General features: G+C 39.3%; 1 protein-coding gene across 4 annotated transcripts in view; it reads right to left on the bottom strand.

Annotated features, from left to right (window-relative positions):
• DAAM2 (dishevelled associated activator of morphogenesis 2) overlaps nucleotides 1–12,434 on the bottom strand; it is a 314,170-nt gene that overhangs the window by 268,023 nt on the left and 33,713 nt on the right. The window contains exon 1 of one of the 4 annotated variants that reach the window (XM_056568635.1): nucleotides 3,922–4,066. The exons of the other annotated variants lie outside the window; for them this stretch is intronic. The gene's annotated coding sequence lies outside the window, so the exon portion shown is untranslated. Of the gene's footprint in view, nucleotides 1–3,921; nucleotides 4,067–12,434 lie in introns of those variants that run through there. 4 annotated transcript variants of the gene reach the window in all.

Genomic DNA, 12,434 nt, shown 5'->3' on the forward strand with positions numbered 1-12,434 from the left:
ATAACTCTCTGAGGACAGATAATGTAGTAGATGTGACCTGCAGTCCTATGTAACACCACAGATAACACAGTGATAACTCTCTGAGTACAGATAATGTATAGATGTGGCCTGCAGTCCTATGTAACACCACAGATAACACAGTGATAACTCTCTGAGTATAGATAATGTATAGATGTGACCTGCAGTCCTATGTAACACCACAGATAACACAGTGATAACTCTCTGAGTACAGATAATGTATAGATGTGACCTGCAGTCCTATGTAACACCACAGATAACACAGTGATAACTCTCTGAGTACAGATAATGTATAGATGTGACCTGCAGTCCTATGTAACACCACAGATAACAGTGATAACTCTCTGAGTACAGATAATATATAGATGTGACCTTCAGTCCTATGTAACACCACAGATAACAGTGATTACTCTATGAGTACAGATAATGTATAGATGTGACCTGCAGTCCTATGTAACACCACAGATAACAGTGATAACTCTCTGAGTACAGATAATGTATAGATGTGACCTGCAGTCCTATGTAACACCACAGATAACACAATGATATCTCTCTGAGTACAGATAATGTATAGATGTGACCTGCAGTCCTATGTAACACCACAGATAACACAGTGATAACTCTATGAGTACAGATAATGTATAGATGTGACCTGCAGTCCTATGTAACACCACAGATAACACAGTGATAACTCTCTGAGTACAGATAATGTATAGATGTGACCTGCAGTCCTATGTAACACCACAGATAACAGTGATAACTCTCTGAGTACAGATAATGTATAGATGTGACCTGCAGTCCTATGTAACACCACAGATAACAGTGATAACTCTCTGAGTACAGATAATGTATAGATGTGACCTGCAGTCCTATGTAACACCACAGATAACAGTGATAACTCTCTGAGTACAGATAATGTATAGATGTGACATGCAGTCCTATGTAACACCACAGATAACACAGTGCTAACTCTCTGAGTACAGATAATGTATAGATGTGACCTGCAGTCCTATGTAACACCACAGATAACAGTGATAACTCTCTGAGGACAGATAATGTAGTAGATGTGACCTGCAGTCCTATGTAACACCACAGATAACAGTGATAACTCTCTGAGTACAGATAATGTATAGATGTGACCTGCAGTCCTATGTAACACCACAGATAACAGTGATATCTCTCTGAGTACAGATAATGTATAGATGTGACCTGCAGTCCTATGTAACACCACAGATAACAGTGATAACTCTCTGAGTACAGATAATGTATAGATGTGACCTGCAGTCCTATGTAACACCACAGATAACGCAGTGATAACTCTCTGAGTACAGATAATGTATAGATGTGACCTGCAGTCCTATGTAACACCACAGATAACAGTGATAACTCTCTGAGTACAGATAATGTATAGATGTGACCTGCAGTCCTATGTAACACCACAGATAACAGTGATAACTCTCTGAGTACAGATAATGTATAGATGTGACCTGCAGTCCTATGTAACACCACAGATAACACAGTGATAACTCTCTGAGTACAGATAATGTATAGATGTGACCTGCAGTCCTATGTAACACCACAGATAACACAGTGATAACTCTCTGAGTACAGATAATGTATAGATGTGACCTGCAGTCCTATGTAACACCACAGATAACAGTTATAACTCTCTGAGTACAGATAATGTATAGATGTTCCCTGCAGTCCTATGTAACACCACAGATAACACAGTGATAACGCTCTGAGTACAGATAATGTATAGATGTGACCTGCAGTCCTATGTAACACCACAGATAACAGTGATTACTCTATGAGTACAGATAATGTATAGATGTGACCTGCAGTCCTATGTAACACCACAGATAACAGTGATAACTCTCTGAGTACAGATAATATATAGATGTGACCTGCAGTCCTATGTAACACCACAGATAACACAGTGATAACTCTCTGAGTACAGATAATGTATAGATGTGACCTGCAGTCCTATGTAACACCACAGATAACAGTGATTACTCTAAGAGTACAGATAATGTATAGATGTGACCTGCAGTCCTATGTAACACCACAGATAACACAGTGATAACTCTCTGAGTACAGATAATGTATAGATGTGACCTGCAGTCCTATGTAACACCACAGATAACACAGTGATAACTCTCTGAGTACAGATAATGTAGTAGATGTGACCTGCAGTCCTATGTAACACCACAGATAACAGTGATAACTCTGAGTACAGATAATGTATAGATGTGACCTGCAGTCCTATGTAACACCACAGATAACAGTGATATCTCTCTGAGTACAGATAATGTATAGATGTGACCTGCAGTCCTATGTAACACCATAGATAACACAGTGATAACTCTCTGAGTACAGATAATGTATAGATGTGACCTGCAGTCCTATGTAACACCACAGATAACACAGTGATAACTCTCTGAGTACAGATAATGTATAGATGTGACCTGCAGTCCTATGTAACACCACAGATAAAACAGTGATAACTCTCTGAGTACAGATAATGTATAGATGTGACCTGCAGTCCTATGTAACACCACAGATAACACAGTGATAACTCTCTGAGTACAGATAATGTAGTAGATGTGACCTGCAGTCCTATGTAACACCACAGATAACAGTGATAACTCTCTGAGTACAGATAATGTAGTAGATGTGACCTGCAGTCCTATGTAACACCACAGATAACAGTGATAACTCTCTGAGTACAGATAATGTATAGATGTGACCTGCAGTCCTATGTAACACCACAGATAACAGTGATATATGAGATAGATATGAGATAGATAGATATGAGATAGATAGATATGAGATAGATAGATAGATATGAGATAGATAGATAGATATGAGATAGATAGATAGATAGATATGAGATAGATAGATAGATATGAGATAGATAGATAGATAGATAGATAGATATGAGATAGATAGATAGATATGAGATAGATAGAATGATATGAGATAGATAGATAGATATGAGATAGATAGATGTGAGATAGATAGATAGATATGCGATAGATAGATAGATATGAGATAGATAGATATGATAGATAGATAGATAGATAGATATGAGATAGATAGATAGATATGCGATAGATAGATAGATAGATATGAGATAGATAGATAGATATGATAGATAGATAGATAGATATGAGATAGATAGATATTAGATAGATAGATAGATAGATAGATAGATAGATAGATATGAGATAGATAGATAGATAGATATGATAGATAGATAGATAGATAGATATGAGATAGATAGATATAAGATAGATAATAGATAGATATGAGATGGATAGATAGATAGATATGAGATAGATAGATAGGAGATAGATATGAGATAGATAGATAGATATGAGATAGATAGATAGATAGATATGAGATAGATAGATAGATATGAGATAGATAGATAGATAGATAGATATGAGATAGATATGAGATAGATAGATATGAGATAGATAGATAGATAGATAGATATGAGATAGATATGAGATAGATATGAGATAGATATGAGATAGATATGAGATAGATAGATATGAGATAGATATGAGATAGATAGATATGAGATAGATAGATATGAGATAGATAGATAGATAGACAGATATGAGATAGATAGATAGATATGAGATAGATAGATAGATAGATATGAGATAGATAGATATGAGATAGATAGATATGAGATAGATAGATAGATATGAGATAGATAGATAGATAGATATGAGATAGATAGATATGAGATAGATAGATAGATAGATAGATATGAGATAGATAGATATGAGATAGATAGATAGATATGAGATAGATAGATAGATAGATAGATAGATATGAGATAGATAGATATAAGATAGATAGATGGGAGATAGATAATAGATATTTCACCTTGCTGCAGTCCCCTCACAGCCCCCAGTATGTCCCAGTATCAGGGTCCCTGGTTGTGTCCATTCTCGGTGGAGTCGGCCCCTCGTCTCCCCCCATGAGCTGCTGAGTGTGAGAACAGAACAGAGGGACAGAGGGTCTGAGAGCGGATCCTGGGACAGACCCCCTCCCCGCACTGTTCACACAGCCCCTGCATGCTGAGCATTCCTCAGGCCACATACCCTGCGCCCTCCGCCCTCTATATAGACTGGGGGGGGGCTGTGTCCCCTACTATTATTACCCCCCAGCACATGTGTCACCCTGTCACCCTGCCTCCGCACAGCTCATCACATCTCTATACAGCTATGGACTATTACTTATAGATGTCACGGGAAAGCTGGGTGACCCCAGAACAGCCTCCATGGCATCCAGCTTCTCAGAATGATACATCATAGTAATGGCAGCTCCTAGGCAGATCTGTCATTCAGGAGTCATGAAAAGCTGAGTATAGTCACATGGCTTTCCCAGAAACAGATATGTGAGGTATAAGGAGTATTTATTGTGTATGGTCACATATATAGCAGAGTAATACCACCATTCTCTACTGCTGCACAGCGAGGCAGAGCTGAGGTCCAGGACTCCAGGAAAGTTGGGTGACCTGAGCAGGACTAGCTATGTACAATGTATCAGTCTGGAGTCCAGGGTGTTTAGCTCACAGAGCATTGTCTAGACTGGATACAATTGTATCCCTTCTCAGCTGAGAGCAGGACTAGCTATGTACAATGTATCAGTCTGGGGTCCAGGATGTTTAGCTCACAGAGCATTGTCTAGACTGGATACAATTGTATCACTTCTCAGCTGAGAGCAGGACTAGCTATGTACAATGTATCAGTCTGGGGTCCAGGGTGTTTAGCTCACAGAGCATTGTCCAGACTGAATACAATTGTTTCACTTCTCAGCTGAGAGCAGGACTAGTTATGTACAATGTATCAGTCTGGAGTCCAGGATGTTTAGCTCACAGAGCATTGTCTAGACTGGATACAATTGTATCACTTCTCAGCTGAGAGCAGGACTAGCTATGTGCAATGTATCAGTCTGGAGTCCTGGATGTTTAGCTCACAGAGCATTGTCTAGACTGGATACAATTGTATCACTTCTCAGCTGAGAGCAGGACTAGTTATGTACAATGTATCAGTCTGGAGTCCAGGATGTTTAGCTCACAGAGCATTGTCTAGACTGGATACAATTGTATCACTTCTCAGCTGAGAGCAGGACTAGTTATGTACAATGTATCAGTCTGGGGTCCAGGATGTTTAGCTCACAGAGCATTGTCTAGACTGGATACAATTGTATCACTTCTCAGCTGAGAGCAGGACTAGCTATGTACAATGTATCAGTCTGGAGTTCAGGGTGTTTAGCTCACAGAGCATTGTCTAGACTGGATACAATTGTATCACTTCTCAGCTGAGAGCAGGACTAGCTATGTACAATGTATCAGTCTGGGGTCCAGGATGTTTAGCTCACAGAGCATTGTCTAGACTGGATACAATTGTATCCCTTCTCAGCTGAGAGCAGGACTAGCTATGTACAATGTATCAGTCTGGAGTCCAGGATGTTTAGCTCACAGAGCATTGTCTAGACTGGATACAATTGTATCACTTCTCAGCTGAGAGCAGGACTAGCTATGTGCAATGTATCAGTCTGGAGTCCTGGATGTTTAGCTCACAGAGCATTGTCTAGACTGGATACAATTGTATCACTTCTCAGCTGAGAGCAGGACTAGTTATGTACAATGTATCAGTCTGGAGTCCAGGATGTTTAGCTCACAGAGCATTGTCTAGACTGGATACAATTGTATCACTTCTCAGCTGAGAGCAGGACTAGCTATGTACAATGTATCAGTCTGGAGTTCAGGGTGTTTAGCTCACAGAGCATTGTCTAGACTGGATACAATTGTATATACTTCTCATCTGAGAGCAGGACTAGCTATGTACAATGTATCAGTCTGGAGTCCAGGATGTTTAGCTCACAGAGCATTGTTTAGACTGGATACAATTGTATCACTTCTCAGCTGAGAGCAGGACTAGCTATGTACAATGTATCAGTCTGGAGTCCAGGATGTTTAGCTCACAGAGCATTGTCTAGACTGGATACAATTGTATCACTTCTCAGCTGAGAGCAGGACTAGCTATGTACAATGTATCAGTCTGGATACTGTCAGATGCTGGAACATGCTGGGAGTTGTAGTTTTGCAACAGCTGGAGGCACCCTGGTTAGGAAACCCTGGCCTAATATACTGTGGATGTGGCTCGAGTGACTCGGAGCTGATAATGTCGTCATTACCTCGCATGAACCTGCCTGGGGAGTATACGCCATCGCTGCTTTATCTAATCTGGGCCCTCTAATCTGTCAGTCCTTTTATCAGGGTGTGAAGGCAACACATGTGACACATAGGGTGCAAAAGGAAAGACACCCCTGACATCTGTAGAAAATGGAAAGCTTGCTTGCTGTCAGTGAAATGAAACATAAAAACCTGCACAGACCTTAACAAAAATTTCACAGCTGAGGGTTTGGTACAATCGCACCCAGTCATGAACATTTTCTCAGCACCCCGAATCTCCCTGCTGTCTTGGAGATGCTTTCCATTTACTGACAGCAAGCAGAGATCTTGTGGATTTGTAAAAAAAAAAAAAATAAATAAATAAATAAATATATATATTTATATCTTAGAAACATGCAGAACTGTACATATCCTATTGAAGCCCTTTGCTTTATGGATCTCAAAGGGGTTATCCAGGATTAGAATCACATAGTTGCTTTCCTCTAGAAACAGCGCCCCTCTTGTCCTCAGGTTGTGTGCGGTATTGCTGCTCAGTTTCACTGAAGTGAATGGAGCCGAGTTGCAATACCACATACAGCCAGAGGACAAGTGTGGCGCTGTTTTTGGAAGAAAGCAGCTAAATTATTCTAATCCTGTTTAACCCCTTTTAACTTTCTTTATATTCCAGAGCTGTATTCATAGTTCTGCTCGTTAATATTTTATCATCGGTGATGTCCTACATTCTGCTGTGGGAGAAATATCTAAGAGATTTGGATTTTATTGAAAGGTCTAGACCAGTGTTTCCAACCGGGGTGCCTCCAGCTGTGGCAAAACTACAACTCTCAGCATGCCCGGACAGCCTTCGGCTGTCCGGGCATGCTGGAAGTTGTAGTTTTGCAACAACTGGAGGCTCCCTGTTTGCGAAACATCGTTCAAAATTGTAATTTTCTTACAGCAACAGCGCCACACTTGTCCTCAGTCTGTGCGTGGTATTACAACTCATCTCCATTCACTTTAATGGAACTGTGCTGCAATACCACTTAACACCTGGAGACATGAGGGGGGTGCTGTTACTGGAATACACTAGATATGTTTTCTAATCCCTTCAATCTGAGTTTACCAGGACATCACTATTGATAAATTGTTAGTGTGCAGAATTGTGAATGCAGCTCTGGAGTACGACCAGCGAAGTATGACTGGTGTGAAGCTTCCAGCTGCTGTATGGGCAACGTCTGTCATGTTGGAGGAGATATTATGGCTGTTCTCCATGTGTGTCCGGCCTACACCCCATATGCAGCATTGAATAAATCATCAGTCTAGGAAAGGGTCAATGCAGGGAAGAGAATTTAGTGCAGCCGACACTCTCCAAGCTGGGAATGCCGGTCATGTGGGATATTCCGGGGGCACCATGGGGTAGGGTTACCCAGGCGTTTGCCGTGGCTGTAAAAGTGACCCCGGAGCAGGAACATCACTACAGGAAGTGACTGTTTAGAATTCTGCTTGTTACATTGTTGCCAACTCATTAGAGTCATTTCCAGGGATAGTTTGTAACATTCTTATATTTAGATGGGATAATCGAGGGCCACAAGGGGTAAAAATAGACAAGTAGGGGCCCAGCACCAAATCAAAAAGGGGTTGTCTTCCTGCACTCATCCTCTTTATATATATATATATCCATCTATCTATTTATCTATCTATATCCATCTATCTATCTATTTATATATATATCCATCTATCTATTCATCTATCTATCTATTTATATATATCCATCTATCTATTCATCTATCTATCTATCTATTTATATATATCCATCTATCTATCAATCTATCTATATATCCAGCAACAGAAGAATTAGCCCAGCAGCCTGCACCTGTAAGCCAGGTCCATATAATAGTTTGGAATCAATAGTGCTGGCCAACTTATCCTTTGTTTATATATATATCTATCTATCTATTTATTTATATATATATATATATATATATATATATATATATATATTCATCTATATATATATATATATATATATATATATATATATCCATCTATCTATCTATATATATATCCATCTATCTATCTATATCCATCTATCTATCTATTTATATATATCCATCTATCTATCTATATATATCCATCTATCTATCTATTTATATATATATCCATCTATCTATCCATCCATCCATCTATCCATCCATCTATATATATATACACATCTATCTATCTATCTATCTATCTATATATATATCCATCTATCTATCTATATCCATCTATCTATCTATTTATATATATCCATCTATCTATCTATATATATCCATCTATCTATCTATTTATATATATATCCATCTATCTATCCATCCATCCATCTATCCATCCATCTATATATATATATATACACATCTATCTATCTATTTATATATATATATATCCATCTATCTCATATCTATCTATCCATCTATATCTATCTATCTATCTATATCCATCTATCTATTTATATATATATATATATATCCATCTATTTATATATCCATCTATCTATTTATATATATATACACATCTATCTATTTATATATATATCCATCTATCTATCTATCTCCATCTATCTATCTATCTATCTATATATATCCATCTATCTATTTATATATATATCCATCTATCTATATCCATCTATCTATCTATATCCATCTATCTATCTATATCCATCTATCTATCTATCTATCTATCTATCTATCTATCTATCTATCTATAGCCATCTATCTATATATATCCATCTATCTATATATATCCATTTATCTATCTATCTATATATATCCATCTATCTATCTATCTATATCCATCTATCTATCTATCTATCTATCTATAGCCATCTATCTATATATATCCATCTATCTATATATATCCATTTATCTATCTATCTATCTATATATATCCATCTATCTATATATATCCATCTATCTATCTATCTATCTATATATATATCCATCCATCTATCTATCTATATATATATATACAGTGTTCACGAATATTGATACAATGGGGGAGATTCTCAAAAACGACTGTCATTTCTGTCCCGCGATATTATTCACACCTGTTTTATTTTCTCTCCTCACATTTTCGAAGGGCTTTTGTGCTGCTTTGAAAATATGGAAATATGTGCAAAAATCCATTTCCGCGCCACTTTTGGTTGTTTTTCTTGGCAATTTTTTGTTTTTGCAACGATATTGGATTTTTTTTCACCAAAATTGTCGAGTTTGGCGCCGAAATCAAGCAAATTTTTCGCCAAAATTGCTGATTTTTGCGCCAAATTTTACATCCCAGAATATTCTGGCGGAAACATCTCACAAAATATTCCGTGGTTATTAATGCCCAGACAAGCGATAACTGTATAAATGAAACATTTCTGAGCTTAAAGGGGTATTCCTTTTTTTTTTTTTTAGATCAACTGGCTTCAGAAAGTTTAACAGATTTGTAAATTACTTCTATAAAAAAATCTTAATACTTCCAATAATTATCAGCTGCTGAAGTTGAGTTGTTCTTAAATGTCTGGCAACAGTGCTCTCTACAGACACCTCCGTCTGTTTTGGGAACTGCACAGAGTAGAAGAGATTTTCTATGGGGATTTGCTTCTACTCTGGACAGCTCCCGAGACAGGTGTCATCAGAGAGCACTTAGACAGAAAAGAACAACTCAACTTCAGCAGCTCATAAGTACTGAAAGGATTAAGATTTTTTAATAGAAGTAATTTACAAATCTGTTCAACTTTCTGGAGCCGGTTGATATATAAAAAAAAAGTTTTTCCCTGGATAACCCCTTTAAATGTGACTTTAAACTACAACAATTTCTGTGATTTCTGGTGTGAAATTTTTTGATGTAAACTGAGCTCTCACCCCTTTAAAAATATCATGTAAAGCCGACAGTATACGTGGACACGCCCACTTTTACAAAACTTACGTGAACAGTGTAAACCACGGCACAAAGTTCTTGGAAAATGTGGTCGATTCTTTTCGTGCCAAAATTTTGGAGCGAAATTAAAAAATTTTGCCGCAGAATTCTTTGACAATCTCCCCCAATGTATCTTCTTCACTATATAGGACAAAAAGTATCAACACTTATCCCAAATATTGATAGAATGTATCACCTGGGGCTCATAATGGGCACAACTGCTGCAAGGGATACCACCCCAGTGTTTACCAACTAGCATGCCTCCAGCTGTTGCTACACTACAACTCCCAGCATGACCAGACAACCTTTGACATAGTCTAATGCAATGTTTCCCAAACAGGGTGCCTCCAGCTGTTGCTACACTACAACTCCCAGCATGCTCGGACAGACTTTGACAAGATCTAATGAAGTGTTTCCTAACCAATGTGCCTCCAGCTGTTGCAAAACTACAACTCCCACCATGACAAGACAGACTTTGACATGGTCTATTGCAATGTTTCTCAAACAGGGTGCCTCCAGCTGTTGCTACACTACAATTTCCAGGATGCCCGGACAGCCTTTGACATGATCTAATGAAGTGTTTCCTAACCGATGTGCCTCCAGCTGTTGCAAAACTACAACTCCCAGCATGACCAGACAACCTTTGAAATGGTCTAATGCAATGTTTCCCAAACAGGGTGCCTCCAGCTGTTGCAAAACTACAATTCCCGTCAGTCAAAGGCTATATAGGCATGCTGGGAGTTGTAGTTTTAGAACATCAGTTGGGCTAACATTAGGGTAACATTACATTAGAGCAGTGTTTCCCAAACAGTTGGCCTCCAGCTGTTTCAAAACTACAACTCCCAGCATGCCCGGACAGCCTTTGACATGATCTAATGAAGTGTTTCCTAACCAATGTGCCTCCAGCTGTTGCAAAACAACAACTCCCAGCATGACCAGACAGCCTTTGACATAGTCTAATGCAATGTTTCCCAAACAGGGTGCCTCCAGCTGTTGCTACACTACAATTCCCGTCAGTCAAAGGCTATATAGGCATGCTGGGAGTCGTAGTTTTAGAACATCAGTTGGGCTAACATTTGGGTAACATTACATTAGAGCAGTGTTTCCCAAACAGTTGGCCTCCAGCTGTTTCAAAACTACAACTCCCAGCAAGCCCGGACAGCCTTCGGCTGTCCGGGCATGCTGGGAGTTGTTGTTTTGAAACAGCCGGAGGCACCCTCATTGGGAGACACAGCATTAGACCATGTCAAAGGCTGTCTGGAAATTCTGGGAGTTGTAGTTTTGCAACATCTGGAGGCACACTCTGAGACTACAACTATTCATAATATTACACACTGGAACAAACCCTCAGCTGTGCACGGTCCGCTCTGCGCCGGCCTCAAGAATGTTCACATTCAGTGACAGCAAGCAGAGAACTTAGTGAAGAATTTAATCATGAAGACTGTTAGAAAGCTGCACATTGGACTGGAACATGATCGGGCGAATAGTTTACGTAATTCTCCTCGTGCCGCCATCGCCGCCGCCGTTTATATAGCGGCCCATAGTGCTGCACGCAGTCACATTGGCTTCTGCCCACCGTCTAGACAAGGACGATGCCGTCAGCAGTAATTGCTGGTTATCCGGTTCTCCACAATGTTGGCATCTGAGGGTGGAGACGCAGAAGACGCTGAGATTCCGCCATCCGGAGACAACGCAGCGATGGTCACCGTCACCTCATCTGATTATATAAAGTGACAGTAATAATGTGGGCAGCCTCCAGTGCATGTGCTGTACAAAAAATTACTATTGCTTTTTGTTATCAGCCATGTCAGACAGGGGAGGGGTGACTGTAGGACAGGTGAATATAATCTATTGTTCTCTGTTATCAGCAATGTCAGGAGGGGAGAGGTGACTGTAGGACAGGTGAATATAATCTATTGTTCTCTGTTATCAGCCATGTCAGGAGAGGTGACTGTAGGACAGGTGAATATAATCTATTGTTCTCTGTTGTCAGCCATGTCAGACAGGGGAGAGGTGACTGTAGGACAGGTGAATATACCTATTGTTCTCTGTTATCAGCCATGTCAGGAGGGGAGAGGTGACTGTAGGACAGGTGAATATAATCTATTGTTCTCTGTTATCAGCCATGTCAGGAGGGGAGAGGTGACTGTAGGACAGGTGAATATAATCTATTGTTCTCTGTTATCAGCCATGTCAAGAGGAGAGAGGTGACTGTAGGACAGGTGAATATAATCTATTGTTCTCTGTTATCAGCCATGTCAGGAGGGGAGAGGTGACTGTA

This window comes from Hyla sarda, chromosome 3, assembly GCF_029499605.1.
Source record: "Hyla sarda isolate aHylSar1 chromosome 3, aHylSar1.hap1, whole genome shotgun sequence".
NCBI lineage: Eukaryota > Metazoa > Chordata > Amphibia > Anura > Hylidae > Hyla > Hyla sarda.